Source organism: Theropithecus gelada, chromosome 8 (assembly GCF_003255815.1).
Source record: "Theropithecus gelada isolate Dixy chromosome 8, Tgel_1.0, whole genome shotgun sequence".
NCBI classification, from domain to species: Eukaryota; Metazoa; Chordata; class Mammalia; order Primates; family Cercopithecidae; genus Theropithecus; species Theropithecus gelada.
This window is the reverse complement of record NC_037676.1, coordinates 56,490,033-56,498,101: the sequence shown is the minus strand read 5'-3', so window position 1 is coordinate 56,498,101 and position 8,069 is coordinate 56,490,033.

Here is an 8,069-nt window from a genome sequence, read left to right as displayed (position 1 = left end):
GAACAAAAATCTGAGTTCTTCCCCTGTGGTCAAATATTTTACGCAGTAAAATCAGGCTGAGACTTGAAATTTAGCAAAGTGACCTTGAAGGCTTTGAACAGAAGTCTTAAATGATTAATATTAGTCTGGGTGATCCAAAATAGACCTGGTGTTTCCTCAACCTGAAATAGAGGGAACCAGGTTAGGGACATCTTGGTTAAGGAAACAAATAGGTTTCCTCTTAGGTATTCTACACCTGCTTGGAATCAAGGAAAACCCAGTGTCCTCCCTAGCCAGCCTCTTCCACTTTGCCCAGATTCAAGCCTAATCCCCTCACTGTCAAACTCCATTAGCAGGATTTAAGAAGTCTGCCACCCTTTACTGAGAGGAGACTGCTCTTTGCAATTGCCTTACACAAAACAAGGCCTCCAGAAATGTGTGGTCTGAGATTCTTCCCCATATCTCATCCTGAAAGGGCCTCTTATCCTGCCTTCATCACTAGCTCGTGGGTGTGAATGTGAAGTGCTTTGTCTTTGGCGGTGGAGGGTCCTTCCGGAGACACAAGGCTGGGTGATAGATGCAAAACAAACTAACTAGAAGCCAGAAATTTGCATCTGAGTGGGCCCTCACTGGGAGCCCCTTCCCAGTGCTGGGGACATTTTTGGAGTTGGCGGGGTGGGAGGACTCATAGCTTGCAGATTTGAAACCTTCCAAACAGCCTCCTTTCATCTAGCACCTTATCAACTTAGCATATTTGAAATTTGACTTCTGAGTGAATAAATCAGGCACTAAAAGTCACTGATTACCAAGAAAGGCAAGGACACAGAGTCAGCATTGCTTTGGAATGCTCAACTGTGCACTGACCCCCCAGATGCCGGCAACACTGCCCAAACTGTGAAGGCAAACAAAAGCTTGAAGTTAATTTTGAGAGAACTATCCGAAATAACAGAAATTTGTGTCAACCTTGCGGAGGTGATAGAATGAGGTGATTGACAGCAGGACTCCCAGACTGAGTGCAGTGACATGTCACTTCCTCACTCTAGGCCACAGTTCCCCATCTATCAAATGAGAATAATAATAGTGCCTAGGTTTGTTGGGAAGATGAATTAGGTGACTATATACTAAACGCTTAGAAGCAAGCCTGGCATTCTGTATGTTAGGTATGATTTCCAGTTTCTCAGTGTGTGGCTTTTGACTGCCTAAGAAATCAATCTATGACAGGTACACAACACACCTTATGCCTGTGTTCTAAGCCAGCCCAGGACTCAGGCTAATGCATACCTGGAACCAGAAATCTGCATCCAACGAATCAGCATGAAATGTGTATCTGCCTCTGATTCTCTATTCAAACACATACAGAGTATATAGGATTTTTATAACCTTTTATAATTTTTAAAAAAACATGCAGACCCAAAAATCTGTATATGTGTGTGTGTATACACACACACACACATATATATACACACATTTTTTTTTTTTTTTTGAAACTGCATCTCCCTCTGTCACCCAGGCTGGAGTGCAGTGGCACCATCTCAACTCACGCCAATCGCTGCCTCCCAGGTTCAAGCAATTGTCCTGCCTCAGCCTCCGGCGTAGTTGGGATTACAGACGTGCACCACCACACCTGGCTAATTTGGGGATTTTTAGTAGAGACAGGGTTTTGCCATGTTGGCCTGGCTGGTCTCCAACTCCTGATCTCAGGTGATCCGCCCACTTCAGCCTCCCAAATTGCTGGGATTACAGGAGTGAGCCACCATGCCCGGCCTAAAAATCTTTTTGCTTTTACATCTTGGTGATGATAAATGGCAAACCAGAAATCACTTTTAAAAGTACAGGAAAATTTTAACAATTACATTAAGGCACAGAGTAAAAATATGTTAATAAATTTTACTCATAGAGTTTAAATTTGGACAGGGCACTGTGGAGGAGGGAGGGTGTTCGTTCCAAATAACTTCTAGGAACTTTAAAATTCCTATGGTTGTCTTCTTCTTAGGTGAAGAATTTAATGAACACCTGAAGATCAGTGGGATCTAGGAAAATGTGTAATTCAGCTAGAATACAGAAGACCCAAGTTCTAGATCTGGCTTCGTCACTAATTTGATGCCTTAAGACAAATTACTGGCTGTTTTGTGTGTCAGTCTCTCCATCTATCAAATGCGAATGAAACACATATGGTTAAGTAATTCAGAGAATTTAAAAATGGTTAAATGGTTGTAAAAATTACAGGTTTAAGTGACCATAAGACATGTCATTATGTTATTCTCCACTAATAAAAGAGATTCAGTCACTTTTTTTTTTTTTTTTTTTTTTGAGACCTGCGTCTCCCTCTGTCACCAGACTGGAGTGCAGTGGTGTGATTACGCCTCACTGCAGCCTCGACCTCCTGGGCTCATGATTCTCCCACCTCAGCCTCCCAAGTAGCTGGAACCACAAGTATGCACCACCACACCTGGCTAATTTGTGTTTTTGTAGAGACAGGGTTTCGCCATGTTGCCCAGGCTGGTCTCGAACTCTTGGGCTCGAGTGATCCGCCACCTCAGCCTCCCAAAGTGCTGGGATATTACAGGCATCACATCTGGCCTCAGTCACCCTTTTGAAAGTTACTCTCATAGAAAAATAATCATGCTGGCCGGGCGCGGTAGCTCAAGCCTGTAATCCCAGCACTTTGGGAGGCCGAGACGGGCGGATCACGAGGTCAGGAGATCGAGACCATCCTGGCTAACACAGTGAAACCCCGTCTCTACTAAAAAATACAAAAAACCAGCTGGGTGAGGTGGCGGGCGCCTGTAGTCCCAGCTGCTCAGGAGGCTGAGGCAGGAGAATGGCGTAAACCTGGGAGGCAGAGCTTGCAGTGAGCTGAGATCTGGCCACTGCACTCCAGCCTGGGCAACAGAGCGAGACTCCGTCTCAAAAAAAAAAAAAAAAGAAAGAAAAAGAAAAATAATCATGCTTTTGCAAAATTTCAAGCAAAACAGAACTTTTAAAATAGGATGTGCCTGTCCTACCCTCCCCTCTCCCCAGCAGCTATAATTGTTAATAGTATTCTGCTACCCTGAAATCTCTTAGATTGCAAATCTATTTAGCTTATGAAAGCAAAAATCCAAGATACCATATAACTACATCTGCTCATTTCTACCTACTGAAAAAGAAAAGAACCGGATAGCCAACTCACACTTTTTCAGGAACCTTACAATATCCGAGAATAAAAATGGTTTTCTTAAGAGTAGGAGGCACCCTTTTAGATAATCCAACAATTTCCAGGCAGGGGCTTGAAGGAAAGGCAGGAGCTACCTGGATACACAAGTGTCTAAAATATAAATCAACAACTTAACCATTTTTTAGAAAACAAAAACTCTGAAACTACCATTTAGGTCAGGAGACAGAACCTTGTACCCATCCCAGAAGCTCTTTGTCTGCCTCTTCCCAATCACAAACCCCTCTTTGCCCCCGCAAATAACCAATATTTTGACTTTAATGGTAATGACTTCCTAGAATTTCTTTGTAGTTTTACCAGCAAAGTCTTCAACCTAGCATTATAGCTTAGTTACAACTGCCGTGAAACTTTATATGAATGAAGTCATATGACACATAGTCTTGTATCTGACATCTTTTGCTCAACATTGCCTGTGTGAGGTTCATTCAGGCTGTTGGATGTAGCCCTATTCATTCTCATTTCAAGAGCATATTCCATCTTATAAATATAACATAATTTATTCATCCATTCTACTGTTGAAAGACATTCGACTTGTTTCTAACTAGGCAATTATAAAAGTAATGCTGTGGCCAGGCACGGTGGCTCACATGTGTAATCCCAGCACTTTGGGAGGCTGAGATGGACAGATCACCTGAGCTCAGGAGTTCAAGACCAGCCTAGCCAACATGGTGAAACCCCATCTCTACTAAAAATACAAAAAATTAGCTGGGTGTGGTGGTACGTGCCTGTTGTTACAGCTACTCAGGAGGCTGAGGCAGGAGAATCACTTGAACTCAGGAGGTGGAGGTTGCAGTGAACCGAGATCACACCATTGCACTCCAGTCTGGGCGACAGAGTGAGACTCCGTCTCAAAAAAAAAAAAAAAAGTAATGAACATGCACACATCACCTGGGGAGCACACCACTCAGTTCCTTCGATTACACACCCAGCAGCAGAATTCCTGGGTCATGAGGAAGGCACATTCTGAAGTGTAATAATTCCTGCCACAGAGTCTTCCAAGGTAGTTTCACCACGGCACATTCTCAGACAGTGTCCATTGTCCTTGCCAAAACCTGATGTTGCTGGTCTTTTTTTTCTGTCTCTCTGGTGAGGGTGTAGAGTATCTCACCACTACGGTGTGATTGGCTGGCACTGCTTCATATGCTTATTGGACAACTGGACTCCCTCTTTTGTGAAATACTTTTTAAACTTCTCTTGCCTGTGACACTAAGTTGTCTTCCCTATTTTGTTGATTTATTGGTTTGTTTTGTGTTTTTCTTTTTTGAGACAGAGTTTCACTCTGTGGCCCAGGCTGGACTGCAGTGGCGTGATCTCGGCTCATTGCAACCTCCACCTCCCAGCTTCAAGTGTTTCTCCTGCCTCAGCCTCCCGAGCAGCTGGGATTACAGGCATGTGACACCATACCCTGCTAATTTTTGTATTTTTAGTAGAGACGGCGTTTCACCATGTTGGCCAGGCTGGTCTCGAACCCCTGATCTCAGGTGATCCGCCCCACTAGGCCTCCCAAAGTGCTGGGATTATAGGCGTGAGCCACCATGCCTGGCCTGATTTATTGTTCTTTACATTTCCTAAACATACTGCTTTGTCTGTTAAATGAGAATTTCACCTTAAAATTGGCTTTCTTGGGGAGATAACATAGTATGATTTCATTTAGAAATTAAATTTTCTCAGGCCTTACACCGAAATAAGCTCCAAATAGATAAGAAATACAAATGTAGGAAATGAAAAAATACAAAACATTTAAAGAAACTGGTGAATTCCTTTATAAACTAGATGTAGGGCAGCCTTTAAACCATGTCTCATAAAAAAATCAAAAAGCAATAACAGTAAAGATTCATGAATTTGATGTCATAAAAATTTTAAAACTTTTTCCATAATAACGATGAAACAAATCCCCACAAGGAATATTAACAGGCAATGGCAACCTAGGAGAGCATATGTGCAGTTTATATCCCAGATAAAGGGATAATCTCTCTGATTTACAATGCACTTTAAATATTGAGGGGAAAAGTTAAAAGTTTACAGAAAAAAGATAAGAATAGCAGTTCACAGAAAAAGATAATGGCACTTGAACATATTAAAATACTCTCAAGCTGGGCACAGTGGCTCGCGCCTGTAATCACAGCACTTTGGGAGGCCAAGGCAAGCAGATCACTTGAGGCCTGGAGTTTGAGACCAGCCTAGTCAACATGGCAAAACCCCGTCTCTACAAAAAAATACAAAAATTAGCCGAGTGCAGTGGCGCACACCTATAGTCCCAGCTACTAGAGAGGCTGAGATGGGAGGATCATTTGAGCCCAGGAGGTAGAGGCTGCAGTGAGCCAATATTGCACTGCTGCATTACAGCCTGGGTAATACAGCAAGACTCTGTCTCAAAAAAATAAAATAAAATATGCTCAACTTAATTCATAAGTAAAATGCACCCTGAGATTCCATGTCTAACCTATCACATTCCCAAAAACTTTAAGTTTGACAATACACTGTCTTTGTAAGCATACAGGAAGATAAGCCTACTATTAAATTGAGGGTGGGAGTAGAAAACAGCACTAACCATATAAAAGGGAATTCTGCAATATCTAACAAAATTTTATACTTTGATCAGCATGCCTAATTCCATAAATAGGTTATTCATAAGGCTTAAAAGTGGCACCCTGGCCGCGCACAGTGGCTCATGCCTATGATCCCAGCACTTTAGGAAGTGAGGTGGGTGGATCACCTGAGGTCAGGAGTTCGAGACCAGTCTAGCCAACATGGTGAAACCCCATCTCTACTAAAAATACAAAAATGAGCCAGGCGTAGTGGCAGGTGACTGTAATCCCAGCTACTTGGGAGCCTGAGGCAGGAGAATCACTTGAACCCGGGAGGAGGAGGTTGCAATGAGCTGAGATGGAGCCACTGCACTCCAGCCTGGGTGACAGAGTGTGACCCTGTCTCAAAAAAAATGGGGGGGCACCCTACAAATCTCCCTATTAATGCAATAGGGAAATTTTGTCTTCACTATCGAGTGATTGACAGTGACAGCTTTAACTTAGTGAACAAACTTCACTGTCATGGGACAGCTTCACATTATGTGCCACTTGGTGTGATGCACCTATGAAGAATTCTTGCCAAAATATTTAACCCTGAATTTATTCAATAAGAAATGATCAAACAAATCAAAAATCCAGAATATGGAATATTCTACAGGATAGCTGCTCTAGACTCTCAAAAATTCAATGCAAGGAAAACCCAAGGGAGAGGGAACTGCTGTAGATTAAAAAATAATTGTTGGCTGGGCGCGGTGGCTTGCAATCCCAGCACTTTGGGAGGCCGAGGTGGGCAGATCACCTGAGGTCAGGAGTTTGAGACCAGCCTGGCCAACATGGTGAAACCTCGTCTCTACCAAAAATACAAACATTAGCTGGGCCTGGTGATGGGTGCCTGTAGTCCCAGCTACTCGGGAGGCTGAGGCAGGAGAATCACTTGAACCCAGGAGGTGGAGGTTGCAGTGAGCCAAGATGGCACCACTGCACTCCAGCCTGGGTGACAGAGCAGGATTCCGTCTCAAAAATAAAAATAATAATAATAATAAATAATAATTGTCATGTGTGTATGCCATATTACTTGAGAATGTTAGATCTGTTACAGACACAAGAAAGCACCTAAGGAGGGTAGAGAAACTAACTGAAGAAGGAAGAAGCTTGTGCAGCCCGGGAAGAATCCATAAGAGATGCCAAGTATAGATAAATAAGTTAGTAACCTCTGAGACACTCCTGACTAGACTAAATGCAGCCCATATATGCCCAACATGGACAGAAAAAGATGGAAACCCCAAAAGCACTGGATTTTCCTGCTAAATATACAGAAGACGTACATTAAGCACCCAATATCCATGAGGTCTTAAAATCGGCCCCTCATCGGTGATATTTATCCCTAGGCTAACGGCGCATCTGGCTAACTGGCCAGCCTCTGCTGTGGCCAGAGCAGTTTGGCCCGGGTCTCTCTGAAAATCTCCCACTGTGGGGCCTGCTGTCTGAGACCCCATCTCTGATCCACGCCATCAGCCAGAAAGGTGAAGCCTGACCCAGGACTCAGGTAGTGTGTCACCTTGTTGTTTGTGGTATGTTTTAATTGACTAAACCAGGTGACTCAAGCATCTTACATTGGCTGTGAGCCTTTCTGTTGTAAAATCGCAGAGAACTTGGCTGGTGTAGGTGGTCACTACAGTCTCATTAGTAAATTTTCCAGGCAACATGACTTCAGAGAAGGTACAGCCACAGGTAACAGGTGAACCTCGATTGGGTTCTGAATTGGAAAAAAATAGCAGCTTTAAAGGACATTTGGGAGACAAGTGAAGAATTTGAAATATGAATCATAGATTAGATAAGATTGTTGAATGAATGTTTCTTCTCTAAGGTGTAATAATGGCATTGGGGACGGGCGCATTGGCTCACGCATGTAATCCCAGCACTTTGGGAGGCCGAGGCAAGCAGATCGCCTGAGGTCAGGAGTTTGAGACCAGCCTGGCCAACATGGTGAAACTCCGTCTCTACTAAAACTACAAAAATCAGCCAGGCGTGGTGGCGGGCACCTGTAATCCCAGCTACTCTGGAGGCTGAGGCAGGAGACTCACTTGAACCCAGGAGGTGGAGGTTGCAGTGAACCAAGATCATGCCACTGCACTCCAGCCTGGGCAACAGAGCAAGACTCCATCTCAAAAAAAAAAAAAAAAAAAAAATGGTATTGGGATTTGCAGGAAATTGACTCATTTCTAGGGCATGAATGCTGAAGCATTTAGGAGTACGAGAGAGGGAGAGAGAGCAAATTAACAGGGCATTAACAACTGGCGAATCTGGGTAAGGGGTATATGGATGTTCATTGTATCACTCATGAAAAC